Source organism: Bubalus kerabau, chromosome 19 (genome assembly GCF_029407905.1).
Source record: "Bubalus kerabau isolate K-KA32 ecotype Philippines breed swamp buffalo chromosome 19, PCC_UOA_SB_1v2, whole genome shotgun sequence".
NCBI classification, from domain to species: Eukaryota; Metazoa; Chordata; class Mammalia; order Artiodactyla; family Bovidae; genus Bubalus; species Bubalus kerabau.
The window spans coordinates 42,306,637-42,328,912 of record NC_073642.1 but is presented as its reverse complement, the minus strand read 5'-3'; the positions used below and the strand labels follow the sequence as shown (position 1 = coordinate 42,328,912).

The 22,276-nt window shown below is 41.5% G+C and overlaps 1 protein-coding gene and 1 long non-coding RNA gene across 2 annotated transcripts in view; one reads left to right on the top strand and one right to left on the bottom strand.

Moving 5' to 3' along the window:
• LOC129633929 (uncharacterized) overlaps window positions 1–22,276 on the bottom strand; it is a 55,192-nt gene that overhangs the window by 6,980 nt on the left and 25,936 nt on the right. The window lies entirely within an intron of this gene.
• On the top strand, window positions 565–11,230 carry LOC129634123 (uncharacterized). Its single transcript, XR_008705433.1, has 4 exons — window positions 565–738; window positions 3,500–3,716; window positions 10,099–10,221; window positions 11,092–11,230. It is a non-coding gene; the product is annotated as an uncharacterized LOC129634123 (long non-coding RNA).

Sequence of the window (22,276 nt, the reverse complement as noted above, 5' to 3'; positions counted from 1 at the left end):
CCATTCAATGGAAAATTATTCAGCCATAAAAGGAATGAAGTATTGATACATGCTATAAAATGGATGAAACTTGAAAATGGTATGGTAAGTAAAAAAAGCTAGACATAAAAGGCCTCTTGTCATATGATTCCGTTTTATGAAATGTCCATTGATATGAACTATTATGAATAGGCAAATCCATAAAAACCCAGAGAACTGGCTGTCAGTGAAGGGAGGCTAGAGGGGAAGGTGACTGCTAATGGGTATGGGGTTTCTTTCTGGAATGTGGAAAAGGTTCTGGAATTAGTGATGTTGGTTGTACAACCAAGCAAATATAGTAAAAAAAAAACACGGTACACTTTAAAAGGATGAATTCTGTGGTATGTGAATTTGTTACGGACTGAATTATATCTCCCAAATAGATGTAGTCTTAACCCCTATTACCTCAGAATGTGACCTTATTGAAAAACAGGGTCATTGCAAATGTAAAGTTATGATGAGGTCATACTGCAGTAGGGTGGGACCTTAATCCAATCTGACTAGTGTCCTTGTAAGAAGAGAAGAATGCCACTGGAAGACACAGAGGGAAGATGCACATGTGAAGATGGAGGCAGAGACTGGAGCTACACTGCCACCACGGAGAAATGCCTGGCCTTGCCAGAAGCTGGAGAAGCAACATCCTCCTTCCCCAGAGGCTTTGAGGGAAAATGACCAGTCAACACCTTGACTTTGGCTTTTAGCTTTCAGAATTAGCAGAGAGTAAGTTTCTGTTTAAAACAAGATTCTGGTACTTTGTAATGGCAGCCCTAGAAAAATGACAGATTTATATCTCCAAGTTTCAAAGAAGGAGTTAGTTACAAAGTTAAGAGACCAGCCTATTCTCAGCAGAAAGTAGTTGCTCAGTATACAAAGTAAACACAGTTTACTGTGATGGAAGGAAAAGACATTACAAACAAATCTTTACTGTTCAAATCATCAAAAGGCTAATAGCTATGTTTTTAGTTACTTTACTCAGTAATGTTATTTTGGTTCCCAAAATACAACACATTCTATTGTTGCTTTTCTTTTCTGCCTTATGGTGGTGTATGCAACTATGCGATCTTAGGAAAGCCGCCTTACCATCTGGGTTTTCACTCTTCTCATTTACAAAATGTTCTTCTTCCTTCATATTTTAATGAGAAACAAATGACAGGGTGCATCTGAAAACACTTGGAACTCCAACAGTGAAGCATTTATTCTTTCAATGCCATGATTGTAGCTGTTATCTAAATTAAGCCTTATTCAAAAGTCTCAATTAAAATTTCCTTAAGGCTATGCTTACCAAACATGCTTGGTCCTACAAATCATTGGAGGAAAAATGATAAAATCCAGATATTTGGAGCTCACCCTAGAACCACTAAATCAGAATCTTCAGAGAAAGGGCCCAAGACTCTTATTTTTAGCTAGGCCCCATGTGACTCAAAAGATCTCACAAACATAAGAAAGAAATTCTTCCCTGTCAGTATCTGCTTACACATAGTGCGCCTGGAAACATAAGGAAAGCATATTGAAAAAACTGAGTGCCCCTACCCCCACATGTCAGAAAGTAATAACGTGCTTAAAAACAAACGATCGAAACACAATGGGAACATGGAATAATATACAATAAATGTCCATGAGTCTCTGCTAATACAAATTATTGAATAAATAAATGGTGAAAAATAGACAAATCTCTCATGCAAAAGAATTCCAAATAATTTATGTGAAGGCTAACTCCCTACCCCTTAAGTGTGGGCTGCAGGTAGTAATTGCCTTTAAAAAAGAGCGGAAGGAAAGAAGAATAAATTTTACACTGGAGAAGACTTAAAATATTAACTACCTCAGCCAGGTGATCAAAATTAACATCAACAATAAAAAGTCATGTTGATAATATATACCCTTGACACTGGGCTTCCCTGGTAGTTCAGCTGGTAAAGAATCCACCTGCAATGCAGGAGACCCTGGTTTGATTCCTGGGTCAGGAAGATCCCCTGGAGAAGGGACAGGCTTCCCACTCCAGTATTCTTGTGCTTCCCTGGTGGCTCAGATGGTTAAGATTCCACCTGAAATATTGGAGACCTGGGTTCAATCCTTGGGTTGGGAAGATCCCCTGGAGAAGGGCATGGCAACCCACTCCAGTATTCTTGCCTGGAGAATCCCATGGACAGAGGAGTCTGGCAGGTTGCAGTCCATGGGATCGCAAAGAGTCAGACACGACTGAGCAACTAAACATACACACACTGCTGACACTATATGATGAGAATGGCACTTTGCCTTTGTGGTCATCTTTCTAAAAACCCATAACCCCAGTCTAATTATGAGAAAAACATCAGACAAAACCATATGGAAGAGTATTCTATGAAACACCTGGCCAATACTTTCCAAAGCCATCAAAGTTATCAAAAACAAGGAAAGTCTGAAAAACTATCAGAACCAGGAAGAGCCTAAGGATGATGACAAAATGTAACAAATTCTGGACAGGATCCTAGAGCAGAAATGGGACAGCAGTTAAAAACTAAGGAAAGCTGGACTTCCCTGGTCATCCAGTGGTTGGAGTCCACCTGCCACTGCAGGGGACACAGGATCCATCCTTGCTCCTAGAAGATTCCACATGCTGTGGGGCAACTGAGATTCCACATGCTGCGGGGCAACTGAGCCCAAGATCTAGAGCCCGTGAGCCGCAACTACTGAGCCCATGTGCTGCACTTACTGAAGATGCCAAGCTTAAAGCCCGTGCTTTGCAATAAAAGCAGCCCATGCGCTATTGCTAGAGAAAGTCTGCACACAGCAACAAAGACCCAGCACAGCCAAAAATTAGTTAAATTTTTTAAAAAAAACTAAGGAAATCTGAATACAGTATGAACTTTAGTTAATAATAAAGCATCAGTTTGGTTCACTAGTTGAAATGTACCATATTAATATATAATAACATATTAATGGCAGGCAAAACCGGGTGTGTGGTATATGGCAACTCTTTACTATCTTTCCAACTTTTCTATAAATTTAAAACTGTTCTAAATTTTAAAGTTTATTTAAAAAGAAAGAGAAAATCTGATTCAGAATGTCCGAGGTATGGTCCAATAATCTGCATTTTTACCCAAAACTTGTTTTTTCATCTCCCTTCTTGCTTTTTAGTGCTTCTCACTTTCTGAGAAGCACTACCCTAACTAAGGTCGGCTCCAGTGTGGCTTTCAGCCTAAAGCAGAATGACTGTAGGCTGCTTGACCTCTGCCTACAAGAAGTTTACTGATTAACACTATACAGGTATTTATAAAGTAGGTCAGCTCTGCCTCTGTTTACCTCTGCTTTGAGGGATTAGTCAGAACAGGTAACTCTGTCTCTGGTCGCCAGCAGGAACAGGTGTGGTGGAATAGAAAAGCAGGTACCTGGCTTCCATTTTGAGAGTAACACCCATCTTAGTAAGTCTCAAAACACCTTAGTCACTTCCATTTTGTTGTTGCTGCTCCCTTTTCATGTATTACTTCCTTGGGCTCCATTCCAGATAAAAGAAATCAACTGCCAAGCACTACCCTAGAGAATGAACGCCTGAAGACGGCCACAATAAATAATGCTCCTGGACCCCTGTTTCTAGCAGTCACTTCTCTACTGCTTTTCCTGTTCCCTCCTAGAGAGAGCACCAGCGCCTTCTGCAGCTGAGAAGACTAGAGCACTGAATGGTATAAACAGCGGTGTTTAGACAAGAGATCACTAAGATCTAGGTATAACAGACTTAAGGATCCCTCGTAATTCATACTACTTTATTAACATCTGAATATTAAGTATCCAGGGGAGAAAACTGGTAAGAAAAATAGGGCAGATCTCACACCCAGAAGGACAAATACTGCTGGAGTTAGTTCCTTTTGAAGTCCTTGGAAACCATGTAACGTGAACAGCAGGTGACACTATTTTCATCACATGGTCATTCCCACACTCTGAGGCAGGGAAACAATGTGCCCTTCTCATCAGTGTTTACACCCCATATCATATTTCTACGTGTCCCCTGCTACGGTGTTGCTCAGCCAACCTGCACACACAGGTCTTTCCATCTTTGCACAATCCTTCTGTTTTCTTAACCACTTCTGTCATTGTTCACTAAACTTCCCTCCCCTTCACTCAGTCTATTCTGTTCAGACTCAAGAAGTAGAGACTACTGATTCATGATGACCTTGAGTGAGATCACAGCTAATTAGGAATGATCATATCTGTAAAAAGCATTTCCCTTGAACTCAAAACCCAATCACAACAGAAACTTAAGCACCTACACTGTGCAAGGCTGTGTGGAAATATAAGGAAGGACCAGGGCAGAAAGAGTACTGAACTCAAGCATCAATAGATATGGATTCTAATTCCAGATCTGACTAATTTTGTTAGTGTGGGCAAGTCAGCCTCCTGGCTTCAGTTCCTTCTCTGCTAAATAACTGAGCATAGTGTGACCAACTTTCCCAGTTTGTCTAGGATTGCCAGGGCCAGCACTGAAAGGGATTGCCAGGGACTGTGTCCCAGGAAACTTGTCAGTACCAAGTGAGCCAGGACAGTTAGTTTCCCTCTTGCACAGGCTATTTGACTGGTTCTGATACTTCTAAGCATCAGATGCTTCTCAAGGCATGTTGTTTATGACCTTTTATGAGTGTGGACTGAGTCACAGAGAGACAGGGTGGTGGGTACAATGAGAAGAATCTGCACGGCTTCCTGCCTCTTGGGTTGTGACTCACCAGGGATGTTGCAGTGCACCATTCCTAACATCTCAGGGGAAGAGATCAGCTGAGAATGGTACACTAAGGCAAGAGACATTCTTGGGTTTCCCAGTGGGAAAGAAATTCAAAAACAATGGCCTAGTGAGAAGAATTTGCAGTAGATGTTGAGGCTGCCAGCATTCTTGCAAGTGAGCCAATGGCCTTTTAAACTACATCTACAACTGACGAGCTTCTTGGCCACCACCCCAATGAAGCCTCCTTTCCCAGTTTAGACTTTGTATTCAAAACTGGCTTGGCAGTAAGGCTTTTAGCATCCTTAGATATACAGACTTATTCCAGCAGGAGAGAACATGAAAGCAACTTCCTAATAAAGGCTTAACATTTTTTTTAATGCGGAAAACAAAAACAAAAACCAGAGTGAGTGACTGCCACTGTTGAGGCTGATAACAGAATCTGTTGTCCTATTTTCATGAGTTTCAAGAAAAAGATCCTCAGGACTTCCATGGTGGTCCAGTGGGCAAGACTCCATGCTTTCAATGCAGGGGGCACAAGCTCTACCATCCTTAGTCAGGAAATGAAGACTCCACATTCCACATGCTGTGTGGCACTCAGGATGGGGTGGGGGATGATAGCCTTATTTGAATAGAAAGACAGCTGAACTCAAGGCCTTAAGTAGATTTACTACACGGCAAACAACAATAGAGGTTGCCAGGTGGCCCTGAGCTGACTCAGAAAAATGATGTAGCTTGCTACAGATTTATATTTAATTTAGAAGCAAACTTCAGAATCACCTTGCATATTTATGTGCTTGATTTCATTTTGGCTTTATGCTTAAGATCAACTCCTATTTCAGTCTCACCTTGTGGAATAAATCTGGCCTAATTTCCTTCTCATTCTTCTTAAATACCTGGATCCAAAACACAAGCCCCAAATAATTATTGAGTGGAGACAGAATGAAGGTACATGGAGAAAGTCAAAAGAGCTAGATTAACACAGGCTATATAACGAGCTAAGAAAGAAATCAAGGACTTTCTCTAACTCAAGAAATTAAGAGAGCAGCTTTGTAAAGTCTCTTACCCACCCTTGGCCAATCAAAAATACAGTAAAGTCATGGACTTCTCTGGTGGCCCAGTGGTTAAGAAACCGCTACCCATGGAGGTGACACAGATCTCTGGTCTGGGAAGATCCCACATGCCGCGGAGCAACTAAGCCCATGTGCCACAACTACTGAGCCAGCCCTCTGGAGCCTGCGCTCCGCAACAAGAGAAGCCACCGCGATGAGAAGCCTGCAATTAGAGAAAGCTCAGGAGCAGCAAAAAGACCCCATGCAGCCAAAAATAAATAATAAATGTTTTAAAAAATAAATTAAAAAGTCTTTAAAAAAAATACAGCAAAATCAAGTTAAACTGGTTTAATAAGTGTGTGCCAAATACTATTATAGTATTTCCCTTAAGCAAATTTGCTCCTCTCCTCTGTTAGCTCTATTTTAGTATAATCAAAAGCAATTAACAAAGAAAACTTTTAGCTATAATTTCAAGAGTTAACTGGAGACTAGTTCATCAGTTCAGTCGCTCAGTCGTGTCCAACTCTTTGTGACCCCATGAATCGCAGCACGCCAGGCCTCCCTGTCCATCACCAACTCCCAGAGTTCACTCAGACTCATGTCCATCGAGTCAGTGATGCCATCCAGCCATCTCATCCTCTGTCGTCCCCTTCTCCTCCTGCCCCCAATCCCTCCCAGCATCAGAGTCTTTTCCAATGAGTCAACTCTTCACATGAGGTGGCCAAAATACTGGAGTTTCAGCTTTAGCATCATTCCTTCCAAAGAAATCCCAGGGCTGATCTCCTTCAGAATGGACTGGTTGGATCTCCTTGCAGTCCAAAGGACTCTCAAGAGTCTTCTCCAACACCACAGTTCAAAAGCATCAATTCTTCGACACTCAGCTTTCTTCACAGTCCAACTCTCACATCCATACATGACCACTGGAAAAACCATAGCCTTGACTAGACGGACCTTTGTTGGCAAAGTAATGTCTCTGCTTTTGAATATGCTATCTAGGTTGGTCATAACTTTCCTTCCAAGGAGTAAGCATCTTTTAATTTCATGGCTGCAGTCACCATCTGCAGTGATTTTGGAGCCCCAAAAAATAAAGTCTGACACTGTTTCCACTGTTTCCCCATCTATTTCCTATGAAGTGATGGGACCAGATGCCATGATCTTTGTTTTCTGAATGTTGAGCTTTAAGCCAACTTTTTCACTCTCACTCTCATCAAGAGGCTTTTTAAAGTTCCACTTCACTTTCTGCCATAAGCGTGATGTCATCTGCATATCTGAGGTTATTGATATTTCTCCCGGCAATCTTGATTCCAGCTTGTGCTTCTTCCAGCCCAGTGTTTCTCATGATGTACTCTGCATAGAAGTTAAATAAGCAGGGTGATAATATACAGCCTTGACGTACTCCTTTTCATATTTGCAACCAGTCTGTTGTTCCCTGTCCAGTTCTAACTGTTGCTTCCTGACCTGCATACAGGTTTCTCAAGAGGCAGGTCAGGTGGTCTGGTATTCCCATCTCTTTCAAAATTTTCCACAGTTTCTTGTGATCCAGACAAAGGCTTTGGCATAGTCAATAAAGCAGAAATAGACATTTTTCTGGAACTCTCTTGCTTTTTCCATGATCCAGTGGATGTTGGCAATTTGATCTCTGGTTCCTCTGCCTTTTCTAAAACCAGCTTGAACATCTGAAAGTTCATGGTTCACGTAGGGCTGAAGCCTGGCTTGGAGAATTTTGAGCATTACTTTACTAGCGTGTGAGATGAGTGCAACTGTGTGTCTGGAGACTAACTATAACGCAAATGAAAATTCGTGTTTACCCATAACCTAGACAGCAGTAAAGGGATCTAGTGACATGGATATCTATAGAAGACATTTTTGGTGACATACGGTCAACATGGGATAGAATGGCTAAATAAGAAGACTCCGGGCATGTGACTTTATTTTATTTTATCCAGGCCATGTGGCCTGAGGATCTTAGTTCCCCAACCAGAGACAGAACCTATGCCCTTGGCAGTGAAAGCACAGAGCTCTAACCACTGGACCACCAGGGAATTCCCTAGGCTTGAGACTTTAAATTCTTTCACTTGAGGAGTATTCATTATATGTTACCTAATAGACTGTGAAGAAATGGAAAGATGTGCGCTGGTTTGCTTTGTCCACCCTGGCAGGTGATTAAAGTTCCCTTAATTAGCAAGACTGGGTCACCTGTCCTGTCCACTTCCCTCTGAGTTTGTTAATCTCTCACCTATGGAGCTGAGAGAGAGCAAGAGGAGGGGTTGTAACTTCTGTAAATCCTCCCTGGGAAGGAATTTCTGACAGAAGATCAGATGACAACAAATAGATTGAATCACAGCCTGATTCAGTCTAAGCATGTATCAGAATTATCAAACTCATCTAACCAGATGTCAGTGTTGTACTGACATCCCAGCAGACATCCTCTGGGTGCCTACTGTGTGCTGGGGACACTCAGCTTAGAAGGTGCATGAATTCTTCCTGATGGTTTTTTCCTAAAAGATGAGGAGTTGTAGGTGTGGAGAGTTCAGGCAGTGAACTCTCAGTGACTTTTTGATATTTTTAATAGTAAAGTTATATATATTAAATTGATCTCTAGAACTTGATCATCTAGGGTTCTGTTTGCCACCTCATCTTGGTCCTCTGAAAGCAGGAATTTTTTTTCCTTAAGTCACTCATTTGGTGTTAAGAATGAAAGTCATTCGTTATTTTATTCCCCTCCAGATCTCATACAGATCTAAGGTACCATTCTGTAAAGAATAAAAAGGCTAGATTCTTGGCTACATGCAGCTCTCCAAACCAGAACACAGTATAATGGTGGTCTGGGCATGATGTGGCCTAAATATGGACAAGAAGGGGGGGTTCCCAGGTGATGCTAGTGGTAAAGAACCCACCTGCCAATTCAGAAGACATAAGAGATGCAGGTTCAATCCCTGGGTTGGGAAGATCCCCTGGAGGAGGGCATGGCAACCCACTCCAGTATTCTTTCCTGGAGAATCCCATGAACAGAGGAGCCTGGCAGGCTACAGTCCACAGCGACAAACAGAGTTAGACATGACTGGGGCAACTTAGCGACAAGCGCGCACATGATGTGAAGTACTGACTGGGGGTGGGGTGGAGGTCTATCCTGACTAGAGAGAGGCATTAGCACCACATGTTCTTGGCCCAAATATTCTAGACCACAGGATGTGGTATTCCTGTTGCAACCAAAACACTTACAACTCCAAGTTCTAGTCCCAAAGAACATAAAATGCAATGAGGTGGATCTATATTTCGCCTTCCAAATGGAGTCACATTCTTCATCATGTTTCCAAAGTTTCCAGGAAAATTAAGCATTTTGTGCTCTTTTTTAAAACAGGTCAGTGATTTAGCCTGTTGGTCTGAAAGTCTTACTATAAAGTTCTGTTTTATCTGGCAGACTAAAAAATCCCACCACCTTTGGACGTTGCAGCAATTAGTGAGATTCTGCACATTCTGCCCTTTTCATTTTTAGGGATAAAGTGAAAGTGTTAGTCGCTCAGTCATGTCCAACTCTTCACAGCCCCATGGACTATAGCCCATGAGGCTCCTCTGTCCATGGGATTCTCCAGGCAAGAATACTGGTTTCCAGCATTTCAGGCAGATTCTTTACCATCTGAGCCACCAGGGAAGCCCTTTTTAGGGGTAAGTATGTATGAAATACAGAGAAGGCAATGGCACCCCACTCCAGTACTCTTGCCTGGGAAATCCCATGGATGGAGGAGCCCAGTAGGCTGCAGTCCACGAGATTGCTAAGAGTCGGACATGACTGAGCGGCTTCGCTTTCACTTTTCACTTTCATGCATTGGAGAAGGAAATGGCAACCCACTCCAGTGTTCTTGCCTGGAGGATCCTAGGGATGGGGGAGCCTGGTGGGTTGCCCTCTACAGGGTCGCACAGGGTCGGACACGACTGAAGCAACTTAGCAGCAGCAGCAGCATATATGAAATAAGGCTTTAAAATACATTATTGTTATCATTATTATTATTTTGGTCACACTGAGTTTTGCAGGATCTCAGCTCCCCAACCAGGGACTGAACCTGGGCCACAGCAGTGAAAGCCCAGAATCCTAACCACCAGGCCACCAGAACTGCCAAGGTTATTGTTCTTTAGTGCTATAAAGAAGAAAGGACTTCTCCTTCCCAAGCAACTCAACCTTTCTGAGAAATTAAATGTCCATGTAAGTGTCCCTCAGAATAGCCACATATGCAGAACATGAAGGGAATGGATTGTCCCTCAGTAGTTTCCTCTGGTCCTAAGATGCAGACAGTGTGAATTTTTATTATAAAGCAGTACATTTAATAGCTTATCCTGGCTTTCCAGTCCTAGGTCCAGATGATGTTGATGCCCAAGAAAAACTGCATTGCCAAGAAGGATGATGGCCAAGAAGGATGTCAACAGGTCAAAGAACTCTAGCTGGCAAACAAGAAGCCCAACCTTCATGTTGTAAGGGAGCAACATTTGACACCTGAAGATGTCCTCCTGGCAGGCAGATTATTTCAAGCTGAAAACAATTAAGGCCCAAAACACTCAGAAAGAAACTTCGACCTTCCCCCTAACTGACTAAAAGAATGTAGGCAGAGGATCTCTTCTACCAGGAGCTGTTACCATAGAGAACTACAGTATGAATTAGGTGTGGTTAGACAGAGAGAAGGCGATGGCACCCCACTCCAGTACTGTTGCCTGGAAAATCCCATGGATGGAGGAGCCTGGTAGGCTGAAGTCCATGGGGTCGCACAGCGTTGGACACGACTGAAGCGACTTAGCAGCAGTACCAGACAGAGAGAAACCTAACAAAGTCTGTTAAGTCCTCTCTGTGTCCCACCGTCTCTGCATGCCCAGCAAACATTTATCTACCAAACATTTGCTCTTCCATCTCTAAGTACTTTGCCTTCTTACCCTTTGAAAAGTCCCAAACCACTACTCCAAACATCCTTTTTTATCTTTAGCTAAAGATGATATTTAAGGTAAAGGTTTCAGCCATTTTAGTAAGTTACTCAGGGCTTCCCAGGTGGTGCAGTGGTAATGAATTTGCCTGCCAAAGCAGAAGACACAAGAGACGCAGGTTTGATCCTTGGGTCAGAAAATTCCCCTGGAGGAGGAAATGGTAACCCACTCCAGTATTCTTTCATGGGAAATCCCATGGACTGGGGAGCCGGTGGGCTATACAGTCCATGGGGTTGCAAAGAGTGGGGCACAACTGAGCAGACACACACACACAGCAAGTTACTCAGTTTACCTGGATCCCCTCCAGGTATACATGTGATTAAACTTTTGTTTGGTTTTCTTCTTAATCTGTCTTACGTTAATTTTTAGACAAGCCAGAAAAAACTAGAAGGGTAGAGCAAAATGTCTTCTCTCTGATAACGTCATGAGAGCCATGCAGTCTCCCAAGTTGCAAGACTACTCAAGGAAGGGACAGTTGGCCCAGAGACACTTCAAAGTGTACCTTACCAACAGTGTAGCCAATATCGCCATGATTACCATGATTACTGCCATGATTTGCCTTTGAGATCACGCCTGCCCCCCAGCACCACAGCTATCCTGAGACTGGCAGGCTAGCCAGAATGTCCTGAGAACAAACAACCAGCAAGACTCCCCAGAGAGAAGCTAACAGAGACACCTCTACATGGACCACTGGGTCGGCAACCGGATTCCAGTTTAGAGGCAGATATGGTCATCAACTTGATAAGCCAACTCAGGCTGGAGGGACTGTTTTGTGTTACATAAATCTGTTTTTATGTTTCTGTAGAAAACAAAAAAAATTTTTTTTTAAGTACTTAGGTTCATTTTGGAGAAGGAAATGACAACCACTGCAGTATTCTTGCCTGGAGAATCCCATGGGCAGAGGAGCCTGGTGGGCTACAGACCATAGGGTCGCAAAGAGTTGGGCACGACTGAAGCGACTTAGAAGCTGCAGCACCAGGTTCATTTACCTATTTGTTCAAACCTCTATGATTACAAACCTAGAAAAGCTTTTGAATTACGTTGCCTTATTTTCATTTATTTATACCATAAAATTACTATAGTCCCTTCTTGAACTAACATTCTATGTCTTTCATCAAAGCATCTTCATGCTGTATTCTTGGTACATTATATCTTGGTATATCTTATTTGAAAATCACATGAAGAGAAAAGTTTTGACTTCATTGTAAGGCCAACGGTCATGTCTTAGTGACCAATATGGTCATATATCTGCTGCTCAATAAATGTTTTTTGATGATTATAATGACCAATGCCTTTTTTCCATTCTTTGAACCCAGGCATTTTTGCCGCTAATTGGTCACAAGCCTAATATTAGGACTCCTTACCTTTGGGTACAATCCTACCCTTAGGAATTTATTCTAAGTAAATATTAAAAAGAACTGGTAAAAACATACAAAATAATTTATTTGAAGGATTATTTATAATAATTCAGAACCTTTTACAGCCCATGCTGTGCAACAAGGGAAACCACCACAATGAGATGCCCATGCACTGCAGCTAGAGTGGCTTCTGCTTGCTGCAACCAAAGAAAGTCCGCATGCAGCAACGAAGACCCAGAGCAGCCAAAAATAAATTAAAAAAAATTTTAAACATCCATAGACACTTTAAGATAAGGGTTCATTTAAAAAGGTATAAAATCCAAGTGCTTCTGGGCTGACTGAATGCTGTTTCTCAGTGCCAGAAATAAACACTGTGGGGTGTATCGAGAGGAGAGTATACGTACTTTGTTTTCTGCACCCAGGAATCCAGAACACTGAGTGGACTTGTGTTTTCTTCTCCCTTCCTTCTGAGGACACAGAACTCCATCAGAGCCTTATGAAATATAACCAATAAGGCTATGAGGTATTTCTGGTGAAATACGGCAGAGCTATTTCCAGGAAAAAGGTTCTTTCCCCTTAACGTAGGAGAGAACTCTGCTTCCTACCCAAGTAGTCTGAGGAAACACTGGTTCACAGAAGTATATCAAGAAACTGGAAAAATGCCGTTCCTTTCCTTGCTGTTCCAGTTCCTGACTGAAAAAAACATACTGGCGACCTCACAAGCTGGAAGTTACTCTGATCAATCTCAGAAGTCTGGTTTGCTCTGCCAGGATCACTATTTTAAGCCTGTTCCTGGGGCTCTGTGCCACCTTTGCCTGGAGCAAGGGAACGGAAACCCTCTGCCTTTTCTCCATAGCCAAGGGGCATTGTACCTGCCTCTTCCACCCCTCCTCCCCTTCTCCCATTGAATAGTCTGTGTTTCTTTCAGTCAAGGGGAGATCAAAATTCAAAACTCTGGGAAGACTTGTCTCCCAGTGTGAGAAAGGTAACACAGGTGAGACGGGCGTGCCCCACATCACTATAGCAGAGGGGAAGGTGTTTCTGGCTGCCCAAAGTGAATGTCTAGACGTATGTTAAACAAAGCTCAACACAGTTAAACAGTGATTAAGAGTCTCCAACTACCAGCACAGACTTATATTTTAAAGATGTCAACTACAAGTACCCTGGAAGCTTGAATTAGAGGCCTAGCACTGCCTATAGTGTAACATCCCTGTCTCGCCCATGAAGCCACTCACCATTTGTAGCACTGTACAAGAAAATGCTTTCAAACTCCAGATCGTAAATAAACCAGAGAAACAAATCAGCGACTCCGCACTACCTTACTCTTACACTGACCTGGGACTCCACAACTTGTTTACTCTGGTAAATGTGCTGACTTCATGCATTTCCACTGTATATACATTTCTACTGCAAAAGACTGAGAGAAAGTTTTAAATATATTTAGAAAAGTTTTGATGATCCTCAGCAACAACAGACATGTTGAGAAATAGGCACACACATCGGCCATTGGTAGAAGAGTAAACTGGTACAACATATTAGGGGCCAATTATGTAATATCTACTTTTTCACTTTTTTTTTTTTCTAGCCACACCACACAGCTTGCAGGATCTTAGTTCCCTGACCAGGAATTGAACCCATACCCTGAGCAATGAAAGTGCAAAGTCCTAACCACTTGACCTCCAGGAAATTTCTAATACCTATTTTTTTTTTTTAGTGATACTTTTTTTTTCTATTAAAAAAAATACATATAAGTAACATAATGTCCATTGCTAAGACTCTGATTAAAGCATAATATAAATAAATAAATATTGGAGTAATATGAAACTAATTTTTTTCAAGGAGCAAATCAGTTGTACTGGTGTGTGAAATGTCCAACAGACAACTGTTAAAAAAAAAAAGCTTCAGAGCAGAATGTATATTATGCTCCTATTTATGATTCTATTAGTAGATCATATATGTCTGTTAATATATAAGTTCTTTGTTGAACCATGTATGTGTATGTTTGTGTGTGTGTGTGCTTTTATTAGCATGGAAAATTTCCAGAAGGATATATAAGAAACTACTAATGATGATTAAGGACGAGTACCAGGAAATCACGTTATACCACTATTTACTGCTGAAATTTTTTACACAAATACAGTTTATCATTTAAAATACTGATGAATAAAAAAATACTAGTGCATTTAGGATGCTACCCTAGGCACAACTCTGGAAACATAATTAGCCTTCCTTAATGCTAAAAATCAAGAATCTCAGAGTTGGCTCTGTGTTGACCAAAATTCTGCCTTTTGCTGGCAGCTTCTGAGCCCCATTAGTAATTCTGGCTACTGAACAGCCCAACAAGAAACATTCATGCGTTAAGACCTTCCATGAACTTCTGTGTGTCAGTAAATCGGTGTAACCCTCATGTCTAGAAATGAGAATGTGCCCATGATACTGTTATAAATCACCATACACACACTGCCTTACACGCTCTTCAGTTTAGATGTTTAGCTGTTTTCAATGCCCTTCCCGTGGGGTAACCAAGTGAGAAGATCCTTCTGGGCTTCTATTCCTTAGAGGAAGGAGGGCAGGTAGGTCCCAAGGTGACTCTAGCATCTTCTAATTACTCCATCCACCTTCCAGCTAGCCACTAAGAGACTGAGAGATCAAAGGACTGGGGACTACTGGGGAGGTTTCTCCGTTTTGTTGAGTCATTGTAAATATATCTTCTCATTTCTAAGGCATCAGCTTCTTCGATTCCATCACGATGTTTTATCATTGGTTACTTTTATAGTAACATTTATTTGTGTTAGTTAAGTGTGTTTACTGGTCCCGGGGAACTCGGTTGATTTAAGCGCTACCATCCGGGGAAGAGGTCTATGCTCTGTCCTCCCATCGCCAATGAACGCAAGCTCAGATCAAGTAGCTGCCAGGCTACTGGAAAGAGGAGTGACTGACAGCCCAGAGTGAGGAAGTAACACACTCAGAGCTCACACAGGGCGGCTGGAATGAGGAAGGAGAGCTGCCCGCAGAGGCAGCTAGCTTGTGCCCTGCTCTGAATCCTGGAGGGTGGTGGGCGAAGCCCTACTCTAGGAAGAGATAAAATCATACACCTATCCGTGGAGCTCCCTGCGCCACGGTGATGAGCTCCAGGCTCAAAGAAGGCACTGAGGAAAGAGAGCAAGAGGATGGAGGAGCAGGTGGACGTGGAGTGCATCTCTCTCCACAGACCCATCAGGAATGCATCTTTAGACACTGAAGTGCACACAGAACACCAGCTGGGAGTGGCCAGGAGTACCTGACCAGCAGAAAAGAACATATAGAACCACGCAAAACTCAGTAGGACAAAGGAACTACGAGGAAAAACAGGAGTGTTAGTAGGACTGGACCTGCCCTCTGCAGGTGGGGGAACTGAAGCAGGGGTCCAATCCCCACAGCGGGGTAATTGTCTGAGATAGCGGAGAAACATCTAAGGCTGAGAGTGAAACAGCTCATCTGTGGCAGCCTAAACAGAATGAGAATCAGATAGTCCTTGCTACAGCCATACATACCCCAGACAGAAACGCTGGTCCTCTGGAAGGCGCAGCAGCTGGAAGCTGGACTTTAGGGACTATGAAGCAATCCCACAGTGAGGGCTGCTGTTGACTGAACAATAGAGAGGATGGCCCATCAAACGCCTGACGCACTGAACTGCAGAGTAGGACCCCAGTGAGGGTGTCCCTCTATGTGCCTGATGCGCCAAACAACAGAGAAGGACCCCAGGCAAGGGAGCCCTCTAAGCGCCTGAACGGGTGGAGTTACAGAGAAAGACTGGTCAAAGAGGGCTTCTGATTGCCTGCTACAAGAGGCTCGAGAAAAGACTCTGATAGGGCCATAACTCCTGTGGTGGAGGCAGTCATGTCCATGCATACTTGGTGCCACCAGGGTCCCCGTAAGCCAAGCAGCTGTGCCACCTTCACGCTCAACTCTCACTGGGGCAGAGCTGCCACAGGAAAAAAAAGTCTTGTGACTATGCATGCAGGGTCACTTTGGTCGTGTCCAACTCTTTGCAACCCCGTAGACTGTGGCCTGCCAGGCTTCCCTGTCAGAGAGGGGGTTCTCCAGGCAAGAATACTGGAGCATATTGGCCAATAATGGTTGTCATACCCTTCTAGGGCACTATATTTCCTGCTACCCTAGCCGCCAACTCCCCTAAGTAGCTGGTGCTGCCAGAACCCTTGCGACCCAAGCAGCTGCCCCATCTCCACACCTGGCCCTCACAGGGGCAAACCCAAGCCCTCCAGGGCAGCCTCAGGAGCTAAACCCCAGTGGACGACCCACGTGCAGAGGCAGGAATAAAACCACAATTGAAACCCAGGAGCAGTGTAGCTAAGGAAGAAGACCCAAAACCTTCCCAACAGCTGTATAAGCTGCAGATTAAATCCACACACTCAACAAGGCAGACTCTGTGTCTATGGAATATATAAAAGGTCATTGAGAGCTCCCACAAAGAAAACACACTAGCTCTGATAGCTGTGGACATTGGAGGCAAGAACACACAGGAGTAGGACCAGATTAGAATCTGATCTGGGCCCACAGCAGGTCCAGAGATCAGCACAGTGTTGGAGGGCATCCTAGGGAGGTGAGGTGGACTGTGACTCCCAGCGAGGGAAAGGACTCTGACAGCAGTGACTCAAGAAAAACATTTATTATTCTCATTTTTTGACTTGTTCTGTAGATGCTTTTGGATTTTTTTTTCATTTTTCCCCTCCCTCTGTTGTAGTTGTTAATTTTCTTGGCACTATGAAATCCAACTAAGCTTTTGAGCTTTGTTTTGTTCCCTCAGTTACATTTTTTACTGTTGTTATAAACCTCTGCCTCTACATTGGGCTTTTGCAGTTCTGTGGAGTTTTCCTTTTTTTTTTTAAAGTTTTTTAAATTAAAATTTTTTAAACCTATTACTATTTTTTCTACATTTATTCATTTGCTTTTCCTACTGTTCTTTTCCCCTTGCAGTTAATCTTTAATGTATATAAATCTTCTTTATCTACCTCTTTTTAACTTTGCATATCCTTTCTTTCTTTCCTTTCCACTCAACATATTTGTTAGTTTTATTTTCATTGGTTTATTCCCCAATTGGCACCTTGCTTTTCTTTTGTTTTCCAGTTTGTGCTTTAGTTAGTTTTATTCCAGTAGATATAATTCTTGGTTTCCTTTGTTGGCCATGTCAATCTATTGTACTTTATTTTTGTTGGACTGCTTTGATTTTGCTTATGGGTGTAAATGTATATGTGTATATTCAGTCACATTTTTTATTGTTGTTATAAACCTCTGCCTGTACACTGGGCTTTTGCAGTTCTGTGAGTTTTCCTTTTTTTCCCCTTTTTTCTTTCTTCTTCCATTTCTTTTTTTTTTCCTCTTTTTAATAATTTTAACTTTTAACGTTTTTAAGCCTATTATATTTTTTCTACACTTATTCCTTTGTTTGCCTTTCCTACTGTTCTTTTCCCCTTGCAGTTAATCTTTAATGTATATAAATCTTCTTTATCCACCTCTTTTTAACTTTGCATAACCTTTCTTTCTTTCCTTTCCACTCAACATACTTGTTAGTTTTATTTTCATTAGTTTATTCCCCAATTGGCACTTTGCTTTAGTTTTGTTTTCCAGTTTGTGCTTTTAGTTAGTTTTGTTCTTAACTGGTAAATATAATTTTTGATTTCCTTTGTTCGCAGGGTCAATCTACTGTACTTTATTTTTGTTGGACTGTTTTGACTTTGCTCATGGATATAATCGTATATGTGTATATTCCATCATTTTAATTATTATTTGCCTGATTTTGTAACTGCTATTTATCTGGGGTTCACCTTTGGTTTCTCATTTTTGGATATTTGTGTTAATCTCACTTAATGCCATACAAACCACTTGTGGAATCTTCGTTCCTGACCAGAGATGAAGCCCTGAGCATTTGCAGCGGGAGCACTGACTCTAAGACCCTAGACTGCCAGAGAACTAACCTAGGGAGTATCAAAAAGTGAGAACTCACACAAACGAAACCACTTGAATACAGACCGAGCATCACTCAACCACCAGCACTGACTCTAAGACCCTAGACTACCAGAGAACTAACCTAGGGGGTATAAAAAAGTGAGAACTCACACAAATGAAACCACTTGAATACAGACCCTGCATCACTCAACCACCAGTAGCACACTGTGCAGGGGGCTTCATCTAAACAACAAACAAAACAAAACACAAATCCAATCATCAGCAGACAGGACTACCACCTCACTCAGCCTTGCTCATCAGAGGAAAAACAAACAAAAACTCAACCCAAATCTCAAAATCCAAACCCAAAACTCACCCTGTAGGAAGCTTACACAAACCACTGGACCAACCTTAGGAGGGCAGAAAACAAAAGGAGGAAAGAATTCAACCTTCTTCATGGAAAGAATTCAACCTTCCTTGAAGCCAGGGAAAAGGAGACCTCAAACACAATAAGTTAAAAGAATAAAATAATGAAAAGGCAAAGAAATACTAACCAAATGAAGGAACAAACTAGAAACACAGAAGTCCAAATAAATGAAGAGGAATAGGCAAACTACTTGAAAAAGAATTCAGAATAATGATAGTAAAGATGATCAAAAACCTTGAAAACAAAATGGAGAAAATGCAAGAATCAGTTAATAAAGACCTAGAAGAATTAAAGAATAAACATGCAGAGACAAACAACAGAATTACTGAAATTAATAATACTCTAGAAAGAATGAATAGCAGAATATCTGAAGCAGAACAAATCAGTGAGCTGGAAGATAAACTGGTGTAAATAACTTCTGAAGGGCAGAATAAAGTAAAAAGAATGAAAAGAGCTGAGGACAGTCTCAGAGATCTTTGAGACCGTATCAAACGCACCAACATTCAAATTATAGGGGTCCCAGAAGAAGAAGAGAAAGAGAAAGGGTATGAGAAAATTTCTGAAGAGATTATAGTTGAAAATTTCCCCAACATGGAAAAGGAAATAGTTAAGCAAGTCCAAGAGGCACAAAGGGCTCCACATAGGATAAATCCAAGGAGAAACATCCCAAGACACATACTAATCAAACTAATAAAGACTAAACACAAAGAAATACTAAAAGCAGCAAAGGAGAAGAAATAAGTAACATACAAGGTAAACCCATACGCTTAACACCTGATCTTTCAGCAGAAACTCTGCAGGCCAGAAGGGAATAGCAGGATATATTTAAAGTACTGAAAGTGAAAAATCTACAACCATGATTACTGTACCTGGCAAGGATCTCATTCAAAATTGATGGAAAAATAAAAAGCTTTTCAGACAAGCAAAAGTTAAGAGAAATCAGTACCACCAAACCACCTTTATAACAAACTATATAAGTTAAAGGGACTTATATAGTTAAGAAATACAAGAGAAGAAAAAAGATCTACAAAATCAACACCAAACAATTAATAAAATGGCAATGGGAACATACATATCAATAATTACTTTAAATGTAAATGGATTAAATGCTCCAACCAAAAGACACAGGCTGGCTGAATGGATACAAAAACAAGACCCATACATATGCTATCTACAAGAAACGTACTTCAGACCTAAAGATACATATAAACTGAAAGTGAAATGATGGAAAAACATATTTCATGCAAAGGGGAAGCAAAAGAAAGCTGGAGTAGCACTCCTCATACCAGATAAAATAGCCCTTAAAATAAAGAAGATTATAAGAGATAAGAAAGGACACTACATAATGATCAAGGGATAAATTCAAGAGGAAGACATAACAATTGTAAATATCTATACCAAAGCCTTTGACTGTGTGGATCACAATAAACTGTGGAAAATTCTGAAAGAGATGGGAATACCAGATCATCTGACCTGCCTCTTGAGAAACCTATATGCAGGTCAGGAAACAACAGTTAGAACTGGACATGGAACAACAGACTGGTTCCAAATAGGAAAAGGAGTACGTCAAGGATGTATATTGTCACCTTGCTTATTTAACTTCTATGCAGAGTACATCATGAGAAATGCTGGGCTGGAAGAAGCACCAGCTGGAATCAAGATAGCCAGGAGAAATATCAATAACCTCAGATATGTAGATGACACCACCCTTATAGCAGAAAGTGAAGAAGAACTAAAGAGCCCCTTGATGAAAGTGAAAGAGGAGAATGAAGGAGTTGGCTTAAAGCTCAACATTCAGAAAACGAAGATCATGGCATCCGGTCCCATCACTTCATGGGAAATAGATGGGGAAACAGTGGAAACAGTGTCAGACTTTATTTTTCTGGGCTCCAAACTCACTGCAGATGGTGAATGCAGCCATGAAATTAAAAGACACTTACTCCTTGGAAGGAAAGTTATGACCAACCTAGATAGCATATTCAAATGCAGAGACATTACTTTGCCAATAAAGGTCCATCTAGTCAAGGCTATGGTTTTTCCTGTGGTCATGGATGGATGTGAGAGCTGGACTGTGAAGAAAGCTGAGCGCCCAAGAATTGATGCTTTTGAACTGTGGTGTTGGAGAAGACTCTTGAGAGTCCCTTGGACTGCAAGGAGATGCAACCAGTCCATTCTGAAGGAGATCAGCCCTGGGTGTTCTTTGGAAGGAATGATGCTAAAGCTGAAACTCCAGGACTTTGGCCACCTCATGCGAAGAGTTGCCTCATTGGAAAAGACTCTGATGCTGGGAGGGATTGGGGGCAGGAGGAGAAGGGGCCGACAGAGGATGAGCTGGCTGGATGGCATCACCGACTGGATGGACATTGAGTTTGAGTGAACTCTGGGAGTTGGTGATGGACAGGGAGGCCTGGCGTGCTGTGATTCATGAGGTCACAAAGAGTCGGACACAACTGAGCGACTGAACTGAGCTGATGCACCTAACATAGGAGCACCTCAATACATAAGACAAACACTAACAGACATAAAAAGAGAAATTGACAGTAACACAATAACAGCAGGAGACTTTAACACCCCATGCACACCAATGGACAGATCATCAAAACAGAAAATTAATAAGGAAACACAAGTCTTAAATGACACATTAGATGAGATGGATCTCATTGATATTTTGAGGACATTCCATCCAAATGCAGAAGAATACACCTTCTTCTCAAGTGCACAAGGGACATTCTCCAGGACAGACCACATCTTGTGTCACAAATCAAACCTCAAATTTAAGAAAACTGAAATTGTATCAAGCATCTTCTCCAACCACAATGTTATGAGACTAGATATCAATTACAAGAAAAAAACTGTAAGAAACACATAGACCTGGAGATTAATACATTTCTTAATAACCAACAGGTTAATGAAGAAATCAAAAGGGAAATAAAAAAAAAATTTCTACAAACAAATGACAATGAAAACATGACAACTCAAAACCTATGGGCCGCAGCAAAAGCAGTTCTAAGAGGGAAGTTTATAATAATACAATCCTACCTCAAGAAACAAGAAAAACATTGAGCAGATAACCTAACTTTACACCTAAAACAACTGGAAAAAGAACCAAAAAACCCTAAAATTAGTAGAAGGAATAAATAGACAGATTCTTAGAAAAGTCCAAGCTTCCAAGACTGAACAAGAAAGAAACAGAAATTATGAACCACCCAATTACAAGCACTGAAATGAATCTGTGATCAAAAATCTCCCAAAAAACAAAAGCCCAGGACCAAATGGCTTCACAGGACAATTCTATCAAACATTTAGAGAAGAGCTAATGCCTATCCTTCTAAAAACGCTTTCAAAAAATTGCAGAGGAAGGAATACTTCCAAACTCATTCTGCGAGGCCACCATCACTCTAATACCAAAACCAGACAAAAACAACACAAAAAAAGAAAACTACAGGCCAATATCACTGATAAACATAGATGCAAAAATCCTCAACAAAATTTTACCAAACAGAATTCAGCAACACATCAAAAAGCTCATACACCATGTTCAAGTTAGGTTTATTCCAGGGATGCAAGGATTCTTCAATATATGCTAATCAATCAATGTGATACACCATATTAACAAATTGAAAGATAAAAACCATATGATAATCTCAACAGATGCAGAAAAAGCCTTTGAAAAAATTCAGCTCCCATTTATGATTAAAACTCTTCAAAAACTGGGCTCAGAAGGAACCTACCTGACACAGTAAAGGCTATATATGATAAGCCTACAGCAAACATTATTCTCAATGGTGAGAAACTGAAAGCATTCCCCCTAAGATCAGGAACA